General features: G+C 41.4%; 1 protein-coding gene across 3 annotated transcripts in view; it reads right to left on the bottom strand.

The window, feature by feature from the left end:
- Positions 1-17,502, bottom strand: part of LOC126266719 (autophagy-related protein 2 homolog A) — a 492,161-nt gene that overhangs the window by 55,648 nt on the left and 419,011 nt on the right. The gene's annotated exons all lie outside the window — the stretch shown is intronic.

The following is a 17,502-nucleotide window of genomic DNA, read 5'->3' as shown; positions in this document are numbered from 1 at the left end:
ACCTAGTCAAATGGGGCTTTAAGGACGAAGGAGACAACAAATGCGATTGTGGTGAAGTTCAGGATATGAAACACCTTCTACAGTGTTCCATCTGCCCCACACGGTGTACCCTTGACGAACTATGGCTTGAGAAGAGAAAAACATTGGACTTGGCTCGACATTGGGCTGAAAGGCTTTGAAACAAATCTCCGGACACGAAAAAGTAAAGTAAAGTATCGGCCACTGTTGTCTGCTGCTAGAGATGCATCTTTGTAATGTCCAAATGGCTGATGGGTTAGTGGCACATCACTCTGATCAGTTATGCTCTCAATCATTACTGCAGGCTACAGGTTCACAGGTGCGGTCTGTGTCGCTGCAGACCGTACTGCTGCTGTCCACCTTGAGCCTATCATCACTTGTTGTGGAAGCATCCCTATCCCACTGGCTGCCTCCTCCACTTGCAGTGCCCTGGGATTTCAGCTGCTTGGTGCCAGGTGCTGGTCCATCTCTGGTCTCAGGTCAGTTGCCACAGCCTGTTTTTCTGGTTGGGGTGCTTCCACCAGCCCTTCACCGTCATTGCTACAGCTATCATCACTGGTGGGTCCAGCCCCATCTCCTCCACATTGGGACCTGTCTGCTGATGATGATGCATAGATGGCAATGGCACCCTCCTCCACGTGCCGTCGTTGGGTGCTGCGCAGGCCCCCACCCACGGGCATGTCTGTATCTTTGCGTGTTCAATCCCTATGCTCCAATACCCGCCCAGTATATCATACCACCTCCGCCATTGGCACCAGCTGCTGTCACACCAGATCCAAAGGATGTGTGTCTCATTGGGCCGCCAGCATCTCCTCGATTGCCAGGGTGCTCTCTTCACATGATTATGTTCTTTTAGTTTGAAACTCTCACATCGGTTGTTCCATGTATCACTTATGTTGCACCTTTTGTATGGTTCTTATGTATTGTTAGGTGCACAGTCACAAGAGGTTTACTTCTGTTATTGCTTAGAGGTTTATGGATAAAGAAATATTTGTGTTACTTTGGTTTTGTGTACTACTTGGTTCCTACAGCTATGACTACTGATTCTGCAGAAATCATGTAAGACATGCAAGTAGCAGCTTAGACAAATAGTATAGCAATACTAAGTAAGTGAAAAGAGCACTGATCATCACTGAGCCGATCACTTGCACTCCCACCTAATGAAATTCTATAAAAAAGTGTTGTTATTGCTGAACTGACTCTTTCATAATCTCAGGTGGTAGCTGAAGAGACTTACTACTTGCGAAAGGTCTTCATTACACAAAGACTCATACTACACACTTTCAAACAAGCAAAAATGACTGACACCAACAAGACACAGTCATTAATGATCATGCACTAAAAGAAACGCTATGTGTGAAATTACTTGTGGTTCAACTGGACACTTAAGATGAAATGGTGTTGACCTGAAATAAACTAACCAAGAAGCTCAGTTCTGAATGTTTTCCCTTGGAAGAAACTCACACCACTGTGTTGATCTACATACATAGGGTTAGCTTATTTTGCACTTTTCACTCCCTGTAATCTTATGGAATGATGTTCTTGAGCAATGCAACTAAATAAATAAAGTATTTACTAAGCAGAAATGAACTGTAAGAACACTTTATAATTTTGTTTTTGTGGGGGGAAATAGCTTCTAAAAATTTTGTGAAGTAAACATGGTTCGTAGTACACTCAATACTTTTTAAAGTAGATAGGTCCTAATCATGTAGAGTCTCATTAAGGATCTTGGGATACTTACATCATTTTCCAATACTTTTACTCTTTAATATTTATTTACTGCTGATGAAAATCAGTCTCTGCTGAAGTGTGATTGGCACAATCACAATACAAAACACAAAAATAATTCTCATGGAGACTTTGCCTCCCTGCCTAGGTTCACAGTGGACTGATGTACTACTGTATAAAGGCATCAACAACAAACTCCCAGAGAAAATAAAACAAGAAATGGAAACTGCACACCTTTCAAATTAAAAAATTACCTATCAGCAGACCTTGGATTTATGGATGCAACAACTGATTGGATGTGTCAGGCAAAAATGGAGAAAATTTATTATGGAATGCATGTATAGTAATTAAAATACAAAGTTCCGGAATAATTCAGCCAAGTGCTGAAAACTTTAGTGAAACAACAAGAAAAGTAATAATTATCACTGGCACACATTGAACTGCCTCAGTTAAGCATACAGAAAACTACTGAAACAAATAACACTCAACATTTCAGTGTTTTTGGATTAAGACTGCATCTGTGATCACTAAGTAAATATTTGTAAATAGAAAAGGAAGATTCAGCATCAATTGACACGACAGCTATTTATTTTGTTTTTAAACAGTAATCAGTATTCTAGTTCACTGTCAAGTCCTCCACATTACTTGTTAAGATTTTCTCAAGCTTTTGTTTCTCAATACATTTAAGAGGGGCCACTGTGCTTCTTTCTCACCTCCACCTCCGGTTTTGTTGTGGTTATAGTCAGGAAGAAGGGTCCAAGCATGACTAAGTTGGTATTGCAGTACTTGTTTGTGTGACTGTTATTTAGCCCTTTTTACAGCTGTAGTGTCATCTGGCAAATCTACATACAGCCTGAAAATTGTTACTTGTGAACTCAGCAGTTTTCATCCAAAAACATTGTCTAGAAATGATAGGGGGGTTATGGTAAAGGAAATCCTATAATTTGTATGTGCTTCTGTATTTTAGCAGGAGTTTTCTCAGGATCTTAATGCAACATACAAATTCATTCATGTATGAGTATTCCTCTTTTAATATCTCACAAACTCTCAACATGAACAGCATGTGTGACATAGGTTACATGTTTTAATATAGAATGAGCAGTATGTATTGGCATATTAAATCATACTTAACACCACCAGCTCACAACATGAAAATGCACTGCTGAAACTTTGCACGTATATAAAATGATTACTCTGCAATCCACACTTAAATGTTTAGGCAAAGGGTTCATAGAATCACTTTAAGATGCTATTGTCTGTTTTATCAAGAAAGCAAGTTACCAAAATCATAGGTTTCACTAGTTCTGCATTCAGGAGAGCCACTAAAATATTTGGCACAAATCTGTTTTGCTTTCCAGTGGTCTCATTTAGAATAAAATACAGTGGATCATCAGCTACCACTTGTCTAATTTGTGACATATTTTCCGCATGTGAAGGCTGAAGGCACAACTTTTTTCAAGTACTCTCACTGGAAACAGAATTTTTAGCATATTTATCCAGGTACAGTTTCATAATGGAACTGTTGAGATTGGACAAGGGTGAAAAATAAATCATTTTTACTTTTTTGAACTTAAAAGATATTAGTGCCTCACCAACAAACTGCTGGCCACACTGTACTGTTGTTATGTTGTAGTTACTTATTCTTGGTGTACTTCGTGTTTTCCACATGCTGCTGAACATACCTCTGCCAGTACTTTCTATCAATGGTGACTAATGTGATGCAATTACTGCATCTTAACAACAGATCTGTCACCCTGAGTACCGTAATTAGAAAACTGTTTACCGATGTCATATATTCTACCAGTACCCCTTCATGTACTGCTGTTTTCTTAACTAGCACAACATGTAGGCATATGCATCCCTTAGGTGTATAGAAGTGAACATAATTCGTTCCTTCGCTGGTGACCCCTCTAAACCAAAGTGCCGAGTCTCATTACTGACACCCGCTGGTTTCCCTTTCTTAATATTTTGGTTAGCATGACCCATGTGGTCGTGAAATCAGTTCCAATTAGGTCAGCCGAATGCATTCCGCTTGCTCCCCTATTTTCCCATTGCCCTCTCTCCACCCTCCTGCACCCCTCTATGCACACCATCCCTTTGTGCACACCAGCGCCCCCCCCCCCCCCCCCCCACACCCCTCCACATACACCATCCCTTCGTATGCATCACCACCCCCCCTCCCGCAGCTGACAGATGAGTGCCTGCACAAGCAATAGTGTAACTGTGTGGTGTACTGAACACTCCTTCCCACAACAACACACAGCAGAGAGTGTCTTGCTTGGTCCACACTGTGCTTGCTCCGCCTGCTTTCTTTACAGTCATACTGTCTGCCAGCACCCTCCCACATACCACGATACGCTGCCTGCACAGTCAAGTTGCGATGTTTTCACCACTATGGCGGTCACCCTCAACAGCTCTCTAACCAGTAGTTCCCCGTTATCCCTCCTGCCACAGCACCTACAAGCACTTTGGAGGTTTCAGAACTCCACATGCAACATCGAGGCAGTTTTTGCAGGCTGCTCTATCATGAGTGTTGCAACAAAATTCAGGATGTTTGTTGGCCATCTCGACCCAACCACTGCCGCCCAAATCTGGGGTGATATTTCACACCCATCCTCCATGGCAGCTACAGTAAACTATAAGAATACATCATCTCCAGCTTTGCGCCCTCGGAACTGCATCATCCAAACAGTGTGAAGACATGTGCCCATCCCTGTTGTTAGATCACATCCAAGCACTCACCAAATTGCACATCCTCCCTGAAGGCCTGCTCCTACACTGCTGGCTCGCATGCCTTCCTGCCCCCAATCAGGATGCCCTGGTCTCACACGCCCACTTGTTGTTAGGCCATGCAATGGTCTTGGCCGATAAACTGTTCGCAACCATGAACTCCTTCCCCACCATGGCTGCAGTGTGGAATGCTAGTTATCACCCCGCAGCTCGGGCTGGCTATTCACCCACCCCTCCTGCCCCACCCCAAACTTTGACATGCGTGACATCACTTGCACCACCTGCCACTAACGAGCCTCTGCCCCGCACACAAGCCCCTGACCTGTACCAGATTCTGGGCGCCGAGCTCCAAGATAGCAGCACTTTTATGTGTGGCTTTTACTCTGAGATGAGTTATCATTTGGAGTGCAAAAGTGCATGTGTACAGTTCATTGACCTGCATGGTGAATTTTAATTTTATGATTTTAACTGGGATGGAGACAAATCCAGTTCCAATTAGACTTTATATGAGATTGCATTACTACAAAAGAGTCGTTTAACCAATGAGGGAAAACTGAAACTTGGTGCTTGATTTGATATACGTTCATAACCACTTCTACAACCCTTTAGATAACATAACATCAACAGATACGAAGAAAGTAAATTGGAAAAAGAAAACACTACATGGCAATCACCCATATCATCTAACACAGCCACACATCTATCGAGACGCATCCAACACATGGCTAAGAAAAGGCAATATATATAGTGAGACGGAAGGATTCATGATTGCAATACAGGATTAAACAATAAACACCAGACATTACAGCAAGCATATTATTAAAGATCCCAATACCACAACAGATAAATGCAGACTTTGGAAATAACAAATAGAAACAATAGATCACATAACAAGCGGATGCACAATACTAGCAAATACAGAATACCCCAGAAGACATGACAAAATGGTTCAAATGGCTCTGAGCACTATGGGACTTAACATCTATGGTCATCAGTCCCCTAGAACGTAGAACTACTTAAACCTAACTAACCTAAGGACATCACACAACACCCAGCCATCACGAGGCAGAGAAAATCCCTGACCCCGCTGGGAATCGAACCCGGGAACCCGGGCGTGGGAAGCGAGAACGCTACCGCACGACCACGAGATGCGGGAGAAGACATGACAATGTAGCATAAATAATACAACAACAACTTGCCATACAACATAAACTAATAAAACAACATGTTCCCACATACAAGTATGCACCACAAAATGTACTGGAGAATGATGAATACAAATTATACTGAAACAGAACCATTATAACATATAAAACAACATCACATAACAAACCTGACATCATACTCACCAATAAAAAGAAGAAATCAACACAACTAATCGAAATATCCACACCCAATACAACAAATATACAGAAGAAAATAGGAGAAAAAATTGCAAAATACATCCAACTGGCTGAGGAAGTCAAGGACATGTGGCATCAGGATAAAGTTGACATTATACCAATTATACTATCAACTACAGGAGTCATACCACACAATATCCACCAGTACATCAACACAATACAGCTACATCCAAACTTATATATATATATAACTACAGAAATCTGTGATTATTGATACATGTTCGATTACCCGAAAGTTCCTAAATGCAATGTAACATATACCGTACAGTTAAAAATAAGTCACACTTGATCAAGGTCCGCGTCACTTTCCATTTTTAACCAGATATAATGCCTGAGAAAGGAAAGAAGATAATAATAATAATAATAATAATAATAATAATAATAATAATAATAATAATAATATTAACAATAATGACAACCGAGACAGAAATCCTAAACCTATACTACATGAAGGAGGACAAGCGACATCTTACGGCTATAGTAAAGCCAATAATAATCATCAATATAAATGTAACACCTATTATACTAAAGAAACCTATGGAAATAATGATAATCAGGTGAATCAAATTAGTTCAGGAAAATAAAATTGCAAATGCAGACAGAATGATTCGGATAATCAGTATGGTAATTTATGCAGATGTGATATATACCCAGAAGACAATGTTGATAGTATACAACCTTGGAAAGACCCTTCAACACCTGTTCAGTGGGTAGATACAAATGTTACTCAACAAGCACCACAACCGCAAGAACCGATACCACCCGGTAATGGAGCAATAAAGTCGCGAAGGGAACAACTACCAAATTCCGACCACACTGTATGTATTGTTGAAGTATATGAACCACCGAATATGACATCCACTGAAAGATTATACTAGAACCAGTCACCGAAAGCCTTCCTAGGATGACTGGAAAGGATGAGGAGGGCAGGCATCATTTTAAAGTGAATGTACTGAGGTATGATGATGATTTGGACCTAAGGGAGGAACTGATTGAAGAAACACCTTACATTTCGAATAAGTGTGGATGAATTTTGCAGGCAGTAGTTCAAGCAGTAATAAATGGTATCGATGTTGAAATTTTGATTGATACTGGAGCAAACATTAGCGTAATGTTGCAGGATTGTTTTCAACAAAGTAGTTGAGGAGGAAAAGTGCTTACATTTCCTGTTACTGGATGTACTGTATCTGGAGCATTTAGTGCAAAAGTTCTAAAAGCAGGCACAAGTCAACATTATAATGCAGGGGGCTTCAATAGAAAGTACCTTCTTAATTGTTTCAAGAATGACCGTACCATGTGTTTGGTGTCTAGATATTTTGTGTGATGCTGGAGCAGTCATCGATTTAAAAGAAGGAACATGTAACTTGGACTCCAATTGCGACATTTTGACAGCCTCTACGATAAAGGGCAAAGTAGTCCCAGACCAGTATTGTATGAAGTTAATGGTTAAATATATTGGTGTTGACTATAATTTAGTTGATGATATTTTCTATAGTGAATATACTGGAGAAGAAATAAGTCAACTTCCACTTCAGGAGAACATCTCCCAATCTGAATACCTATCTGCAAGTCAACAAGAATATTTGTGTTGCTTGTTTAGTAATTATCTGCCCGTATTTACCAAAGTCCCGGAATAATCAAAGGTTTTGAATACGACATTAAGACGTATCCACACGAATCTTTTGTCGCACTTCTTATTCTATTCCTCAGACAAAGAGAGAGGCAGTCAAGAAAGAAATTAACAAAATGTTAGAGTGGAAATTATAGAGCCCTCAAATTCTGAATATTGTAGCCCTCTTTTGGCGGTCCTCAAAGCGAATGGTGATGTCAGATTAGTTCTCGATGCCAGAGAGATAAACAAGATAATCATACCAGTACAGACAATACCTGAGAATTTGGATTAGTTAATTCAGAAATTCTGTGGTGCACACTTCCTAACATCCCTTGATATGAGAAGTTCATACTGGCAAACAAAAATCTCTATTGAATCTCAAAAGTATACTGCTTTTATTTTTATGGGCAGAAGCTACCAATTCACTGTTTGCCATTTGGACTAAATATTAGTGGAGGTGTATTTATATCGGCACTAGACACTGTACTTGACCGAGATTTGCTTGATAGAGTTACCTTGTGTGTGGATGACTTATTGATCGCTACTAAAACATGGGAGGAGCATGACTTGCTTGAAAAAGTATTTGCAAAATTCTTAGAGTATGTAGTAACAGTAAATTTAATGAAATCAAAATTCGCCAGAAGTCAACTGAAGTTCCTAGGACATATAATTACGCCAGATGGTATTATGCCAAATCCTGAGAAAATTAGCGCTATCAAAAAGTATCCCTATCCTAAAAATAAAAACGAATTAAAATCTGTCATGGGATTAGCCTCATTTTTCTGCTGATTTTTGCCTAATCAATTGATCAGCCAAGAATGTTTATTACAGTTATTACGAAAGAACATCATGTAGAAATGGACCCCTGAGTGTAGTCAAGCGTTAGACAAAATCCAAGACGCTTTAGTTAACACCCCATTGTTACATCAGCTGAAACTTGAACAGGAGTTTTACATTGCCACTGATGCTTCTGAAACAAGCCTAGGTGCTATGCTGTTCCAAATGGTTGATCCACAAAATATGAATACCATTAAGATTATAGGATTTGCAAGTAGAACACCTCTCTAAATGTGAAAGGGCATACTGTACCACAGAATTAGAGGTACTAGCTGTAGTATGGGTGCTTAAAAAGTTTAGCTATTTTGTCTCTGGGAAAAGAATAACCATATTTTGTGACCATTAAGCTTTGTCTTATATTGTAACGGGAAGAATGTTTCACTCAAGGTTAACCAGATGGGCCTTGTTACTTTAAGAGTATAACATTTAGGTGCAATATATAACAGGGAAAGATAATGTTGTAGCTGATGTTGTATCTCATTTGCCTCGAAGACAGGATAATGAATTTGAAGAACAGACTTAAGATTTCAAAAAAATTAATCTGTCTTTTGCATTTTGCGAGAAACAAATTTCAAAGTTGTGTCACAATATGTCGCAGTTGCATGAACAAGATCCTTATTGCAAACCTATTCGAGATGTAATCAGCCAAGGAGCTAGTAATCATTCTGGTAGTCTATATAATTTACAATCTAATGTATTATTTTGAAGAAAAACTCATGCCAAAACCAGGAAAGTATGTGTTCCAAAGGAACATCTGGAATCTTTACTGTGGTATACACATCTTAAGTGGGGACACTCTGGATCTTCAAAATTCAGAGTCAAGTTAGCCAAATATTTCTACCATCCAAACTTAGATTGCTTGGCTAGAAACATTCTAAAGTAATGTAAAATTTGCCAGAAAACTAAACCCATCAACTATTGCCGAAAATTTGAATTACATCCAATTATACCGCATCAACCTTTGACATTGATATCTTGTGATGTGTGTGGGCCATGTCCTACTACTTGTGGAAGATTTAAGTATATTCTTGCATTCTACGATATTTTTTCGAAGTATGTGAAATTGTATCCTTTGAGGTACCTACATGTGCATCCTATGTTAAAGAAATTTATCAACGATTTCATGACAGAGTTTGGAAAACCGAAGATGATACTGACAGACAATGCTGCCTATTGTACCAGCAGGATCTGGAGTGAGACTATGAAGGAATATAATATTAAGCATGTATATGTATCATGTTTTTATCCCTGTGGGAATCCAATCACAAGGTTGTTCCACAAATTAAATAGATTTCTACGTACATATACCACACACCAACATTACAAATGGATCAAATGGTTATCAGAATCTGAAAGGATTTATAACGACTTGCCTTATACTTCTAGAGGCTATTCACCCAACCAAGTAATGTATGGCATGTAAGGAGAACATCTCGAAGAAAGTTTACTTAAATCTACAACATCAAGCTCAATTACGAAAAGCAAAATTTGATAAAAATATGTAGAAGGTAATAAACCTATGCTGTTGGAGAAACCACGCAAAGGCCTTGATAAACAAAAAGTTAAATAAGAAATGGCAGTATTTATATACTGGAACAAACAGAATAATACAAATTCCTCATGAAGGAAGTTATGTACTTGCTGAGTGTGATTATGATAAAGAAATATTATCAATGAGGAAATATATAGCATTTATAAAGAGAAAATGAAGGGAAAGAAAATGAGAAGAGTATTTACCAACAGGAAATCGATATTACACTTGAGCCACAGGATGAACTACAAGATGTATTAAAAACAAAGATTCCAAGACTTACCAAGCGGGAAAGCGCCGGCAGACAGGCACATTAACAAAACACACAAACACACACACAGAATTACTAGCTTTCGCAACCGATGGTTGCTTCTTCAGGAAGGAGAGGGAAAGACGAAAGGATGTGGGTTTTAAGGGAGAGGGTAAGGAGTCATTCCAATCCCGGGAGCGGAAAGACTTCCCTTAGGGGAAAAAAAGGACAGGTGTACACTCGCACACACATACACACACATATCCATCCGCACATACACAGACACAAGCACACACACACACACATATATATATATATATATATATATATATATATATATATATATATATATATATATATATATATATATATATATATTAACAAACGTAATTGTTGGGTTCAAATTAATGATGATGTAAATAAAACAGAAAGAAACTTCCACATGGGAAAAATATATTAAAAACAAAGATTCCAAGACTTACCAAGCGGGAAAGCGCCGGCAGACAGGCACATGAACAAAACACACAAACACACACACAGAATTACAGGTTTTACACCGGGGGCGGTTGCTCCTACCCTTGCAACCGCCCCCGGTGTAAAACCTTTCCTATGCACCCTCCCACCACCACCTACTCCAGTCCTGTAACCCGGAAGGTGTACACGATCAAAGGGAGAGCCACATGTGAAAGCACCCACGTGATTTACCAACTGACCTGCCTGCACTGTGATGCTTTCTATGTGGGAATGACCAGCAACAAACTGTCCATTCGCATGAATGGACACAGGCAGACAGTGTTTGTTGGTAATGAGGATCACCCTGTGGCTAAACATGCCTTGATGCACGGCCAGCACATCTTGGCACAGTGTTACACCGTCCGAGTTATCTGGATACTTCCCACCAACACCAACCTATCCGAACTCCGGAGATGGGAACTCGCCCTTCAGTATATCCTCTCTTCTCGATATCCGCCAGGCCTCAACCTCCGCTAATTTCAAGTTGCCGCCACTCATACCTCACCTGTCTTTCAACAACTTCTTTGCCTCTGTACTTCCGCCTCGACTGACATCTCTGCCCTTACTCTTTGCCTTTAAATATGTCTGCTTGTGTCTGTGTATGTGCGGATGGATATGTGTGTGTGTGTGTGTGTGTGTGTGTGTGTGCCAGTGTACACCTGTCCTTTTTTCCCCCTAAGGGAAGTCTTTCCGCTCCCGGGATTGTATGTATTAATGTTAGAAAGTATATTTCATGTGTGTGTAATGGGCACAATCAAAGCTAGAGGAAATATGAGAAAGAAATGAAAAAGGAGCTGATGTAACTGTGTAATCAACGTTATAATATGGAAAACATAATAAAAAATAAAACCATGTAGTGAAAGCATGATACAAAACCTACAGAAATAGTTATTTGAATTTTATGATGAACTGATAACCATTATGGTAAGGAAAATGAATACAAATCTGATGAATGTACGGTGGTAGGAAGATGGAAGGACTATTGTCCAATATAAACTGAGGACAATTATGTGATGGAACAAACTTCAATATTGGATGACAATGTATATGGGAAAAAATAAATAAATACATAAAATAAAATAAAAAAAATAAAAAATGCGCCAAAACAAATACTGGTGAACAATACTTACAGTATTTATGATGAAGACGCAAATCTGCACAATAAGGGAAAAGTGCAAAAGCAAATCTGTGGCACGCTTTTTATAATAGTAAACCAGCACTTGACAGTTAACAAATGAAACCCTTTAAACACAGCAGTATATCATGATACACACATCAATGAGAATATTGCCAACCTGCAGTAAGCAACTCCAAGCCATGAAACAGACAACAAATGCTGTGATCCAAATTTCAGAGAATTCATCTTTATTAATAAAATTATGAAACACATTTGCCGAAGAACAGGAAGAATTGTGTATTCACTTCATTTTTCTGTTGACAAAACAATATCAGGCGAAGACACAACACTTGCTCCAGAGAGGATCGCAAGACACACGGTGGAGAAGCAGAGATGATGTTATCAGCTGATATGTCATTCAACCCAACACTGTACGCAGCTTGTGTGAAAAGTGAAAAAGAGGAAGATGACAGAGCCAACTATAGCTGTGTCTACAGCTCGGTGGAGGTCGCAGATCTATCCATTTTCTATTGGAACTGGTTGCAATCCCTGCTTTGTGCACCAAATAGTGAAGTGTTGTGTGTATGTCGTATAGTGGGTGCGAAGTGCATTTTGTCACAAAGTGAAATTCAAACAAATTCATTGACTTTTGGAGATTCATTTGAACAGGCAATTTCTTTTAGGCCCCCATTTACAATTACTAATGTAAAGTGTATGTTACAACTTTTGGTATGAATCGTGGAATGCCTGAACTAAGGTATCCCTGTAATGTCTTTGACCTTATAACAACATTACAGATTGGGGGGCAGTGTAGTGATGCAAGGGGTACGGTACCCAAATTTGTTATAGAAGTATTTTTCAGGACAGGTATTTCGTTCATTCCAAGCAAGTGTCAATTCATGACGTCATTGTCCAGACACGAGTTGACTGTAATCTGAATCCGTTTTAGCAAACTAATAGTTTCTCTCAGGCAATCAATTTTATTGATAATGAAATACAAGTTCTTGAAGTTTATTCAGAATCGGAAATGTTTAGTTAGTAATTGCATGCCATAATTTATCTGTTTAATATAAAGGTGTTTTGATTTTTGTATGCATAAAAAAGTGTGAATTTATGTGCAGCTTTTACTCTGAAATGAGTTATCACTTAAGAATGCAAAAGTGCATGTGTACAGTTCGTTGACCTGTGCGGTGAATTTTAATTTTATGATTTTGACTTGGATGGAGACAAATCCAGTTCCAATAAGACTTTACATGTGATCACATTATTAAAAAAAGAGTCGTTTAGCCCATTAGGGAAAACTGAAACTTGCGCACTCGATTTGATATATGTTACACGTCAGTGCGTGATCGAGCTGTCCTGTAAATTGCATACAATAGGTTTAGTGCACTAAGTTAGGAGTTAATTTTGGGATGGTACTGATTCTGACAAAAATGAACTGAATGTTTATTTAAAATATCAAGGTTCAGTTTTAATTGAGATACGTATCACCGTGTTGATTAAGTTACCTAGCAACACTTTAATGCACCTAAATTAATTTATCACAACAATTTGTGACATAGTAAGTACCATTACACACACCAAATGTTACATGTGACCGCATGAGAGTATGAGAGTGTCTTCTTTTCATGAATGCCAATAAACGAGCAGTTTCAAACGTCAAATCACCAACTGTTGGGTAACTTCATTGTATCACTACAGAACTTATTATAACATGTCTCTTCATCAAGAGATCTCAAGCAGCCAGAACAAACATGACAATGACTAAAAGGAGAGGCATCGGCATATCGTCTGCCTGCATCTCGTGCACAAGCCACCAGGTGCTGCCCTCCCTCACACATGTGAGGCCGGCTCAGGCGAAAACAGCTGCCCCTGCACGCATGGTCCTAACACCCCTGACAACCACAACCACTGCAAACTCATCACAGCTTGCTGATACCACCAGAGGTTTTGAGAGAATGTGACCAACTGCAGATCTCTTTGCTCCTGGTAGACAGCCACCAGCAGTAGGTGCACCCGGTTGCTGTGCCTATTCATTTGGGACTTAAATGACAGTAATTCCAAGTCCACTACCTCACTGACACTGGTTCTGACTTAACCGTATTTTCCCACAAACTATTCCTAAATCCCGGCCCCCCTGTCTCCCCTCCTCACTGTCGCCAACAAGACAGCCATCGCTACCTTCGGGAAGCATTCCCACTCGCTTGACTTGCGCTTCCAGAGCGAACTCCTGTGAATGTTCAATGGTCACGAACGTTACCAACTTTATTCTGGGCACCGACTTCCTCGGTCCTTATAGCCTAATGGCAGACGTAGCAAAGTGCCATTTAGTTAATGGCACATCTGGCAAGACTGTCCGGTGCAACTCTCACCCAACAAGTGCTTCGCCGTAAAACAGCTGTTGGTTTCATGCCCATATGCTCCTCATCCAGCCATCCAGTGCCCCCTGAATTGTTCAGCATGACACTGTGCATTACATCACCACCACTCCTGCCCCCCCCCCCCCCCCCCCCGTTTTCTGCCTTGCATGCCCCCTACCCCCTCACAAGCGCAAAATTGCATAAAAGGAGTTCGAAGAGCTGCTCATCATTGGCGTACTTCACCCTACCAAATGCTCCTGTGCTTCAGCTCTTCACCTTGCCCCCAAGAAGGATGGTTCCTGGCGATATTGTAGTGATTACTGTAAACTCCATGCCCACATCATTCCTGACCACTATCCATTCCTAGTCCTCTACACCTACAACAACACCATCTCAGGAGCTGCTATCTTCAGTAAGACAGATTGTACTAAAGCCTACATATAAACCCCAGTTGCCCCGGAAGATATTGATAAAAAGAGCTATAATCACACCTTTTGGACTGTTCAAAGAGTGCATTCGTGGCATTTGGCCTCCACAATGCTGCACAAACATGGCAGCGATTTTTGGATAACACCCTCTGAGGTGCATCTGAGTGTCTTGCCTGTCTAGATGATATACTCATCTACTTTGTAGATCAAATTGAGCATCACTAACAACTACACAAAATGTTTAGCCACCTACAGTAAGATGGAGTGAACCTCAGCTTGGCAAAATGTGTTTTTGGGGTGAGTGAGGTCAAATTCCTGGACAATTAGTCTCCACAGTTGGCTCCCGTCCCCTCCCCAAGACAGTACACACAGTAGCAAACTTCCACACCCTACTACCTTCGAAGGTCTCCAGCATTTCATTGTCATGGTCAACTTTTTCCAGTGCTGTCACCCAAGAGCCCTTTACTACAGCACTCTGGGGTGATAAAAACAAAGGGAACAAGCTGGTCTCTTGGACCACAGCCATCATCGAAAGATTCAAAAAAACAAAATGAGACCTAACCAATGCGGCCTATCTGGCCCTGCCCAACACCCATGCCCCCCTCGCAATAGTGGCGGACTCGAGCCAGATGGCTATCGGAGACATTCTTCAACAATACGTGTACGTCTGGCAACTGCTTGCCTTCTTTTTGCCTAAGCTCTCCAATACACAATGGCGATGGGTTGCTTATGACTGCTAGCTGCTTGTAGTCATGAAGCATTCTGCTATTCCCGATCTTCAGCTGAGGGACACGGCTTTACGATCTTCACGGATCACCATCCCTTCGCCTCTAGTTTTTGCAGGAAAGACATAGACCAGATCTCACCTTCACAGTTTGGGCTAAAGGAGTATATCGCACAATTCACACCCAATGTACGACATGTTACCAGCATCAACAACACTGTGGCAGATTGCCTTAGCCGCTCCTGCCCAATCACCCAGCCCTTTGACTACAATGCCCTGGCCACTGCTCAAGAGGGTGACCCTGGTTCGTACACATTTATCTCGATATTGTTGGCCCACTACCCGTCTCCAACAGGTATTGATATCTGCTGACAATTATTGACAGATTTAATCGCTGGCCGGAGGCCAATCCTATCCCAGATCCCAGACATTTCTACTGAAACCTTTGTTCAGACCTCTGCGTCCTGCTTCGGATGCCCATGTGACATCACTACAGACTGTGGGTGCCAGTTCACCTCAGCCCTCTTCCAATCTCTGGCAGCCACCTGCAGATACAATTTCCACCATACCACCAGCTCCCACCCTGCAGCTAATGGTATGGTGAAGTAGTTACACCGCACACTTAAAGCTGCCCTTACATGATATTCTTCTGAATGGTCTGCTGCGCTGCCCCTGGTACTTCTAGGCCTAAAGATCACACACAAAATCGACCTGCGAACTTTGCTGCTGAGCCTGGTATATGGACAGCCACTCACCATTCTCAGAGAGTTTCTGAAGTGACCCTACTCCCTCCTCACAGAACCATCCCAGGTTTTGTGCAGCAGCTCCAGGGCTGCATGGCCTAGCTGCAACCAACACCCCCACAACGGCACAGCATGCATGTACCTTCATCCACTGTGACCTCACAGTACGTACACACATCATGCTTCGAGTGGATGCATGCCAACCACCTCTCTGCCCTCAGTATTTGGGCATGCACCTGGTGTTGCGATTCTCCATTCGTCTGAATGGGGTCACGACAACCATCTCCGTAGACAGGCTCCAGCCGGCCTACATCCTAGAGCACCCTCAGGCCAATGAGCAAAGCACCATTGAGGTAGAGTTGCCCTCACCTACCACCAGATCCAGCCACAGCAACATAACAACACACCCAATATGATGGAGGCCAACACCGTCCCAGCTGGTGTTCTTGATGTGCCACCGGGTGATGTCACCCCTGACACTGTGTCGAACACACCACTACCTGACGCTGCCTCTGCTCCACCACCAACTGACTACCCAAGGGACACACCTGCCAATGCCTGGAACCCTGATGTCTCGTCACCACACTACCCTTTTCACAGCCTCCAGCTGACATCCAGGGTTTGTATAAAAAGCAATGAGACTGATGTAACTGTACTTCGCAGAGCGTACTCACCTGGGGGGACTGGTGGTGGGGGCTGTCTGGTTGCAAATGCGTGGCGTTCCAGTCACACGTGGGCTCTTGTCTCTGCAGCATTGTGCATTGATTGGACATGTCACAAAGTTGTCAGTCGTGGCACAACATACAGCAAATGATCGAGCAATGATATGCCATCAACTTTTGTGTGAAACTAGGAAAATCAGGTACAGAAATATTGGATATGTGTCGGCAAGCCTATGGCAATGTTTGCCTGTCAAAAGCCTAGGTTTTCAGGTGGTTGAAGAGCTTTAAAGAGGGCCAGGTCAGTGTTTAGGACGAGGATCGCTCCGAACACCCATCAACCAGCAAAACTGGCAAAAACATTGACCATGTCTACATTTTATTGAACACCAACCGTTGGATGAGTGTCAGGATGATAGCAGATGACCTCGGACTTGATAAAATGACAGTGCACATCATCACTAAAGAATTGTCGATGAGAAAGATATGTACCAACATCATCCCGAAGATTTTGACAGACGTACAAATGGAAGCACATGTGGATGCCTGCCAAGAGAATCTCCAGAGCATTGAAGCTGATTCATTCAGAATTTTTAGATAAGTTATCACTGGAGATGAAACCTGGGTGTTTCAGTACGACCCGGAGACAAAGCATGTGAGTGTCAAATGACACACCACAGCATTGCCACGTCCAAAGGAGGCTCCCATGATCAAATGGAAGGTGAAAGTCATGGTCCGTCTAGTCCAGACCCTCCTCGATTAAGAGGTATTAGCCTGTTTTGAATGATACTGCAGTCATTAGCTTTTGGATTAGTAGTTTGGAACCTGCCTATGTTGCTCTTCCAGGCC

Source organism: Schistocerca gregaria, chromosome 4 (assembly GCF_023897955.1).
Source record: "Schistocerca gregaria isolate iqSchGreg1 chromosome 4, iqSchGreg1.2, whole genome shotgun sequence".
Taxonomy (NCBI): Eukaryota; Metazoa; Arthropoda; class Insecta; order Orthoptera; family Acrididae; genus Schistocerca; species Schistocerca gregaria.
Note: the sequence above shows the minus strand (reverse complement) of the source record. Positions and strands in the feature narration are given on the sequence as shown.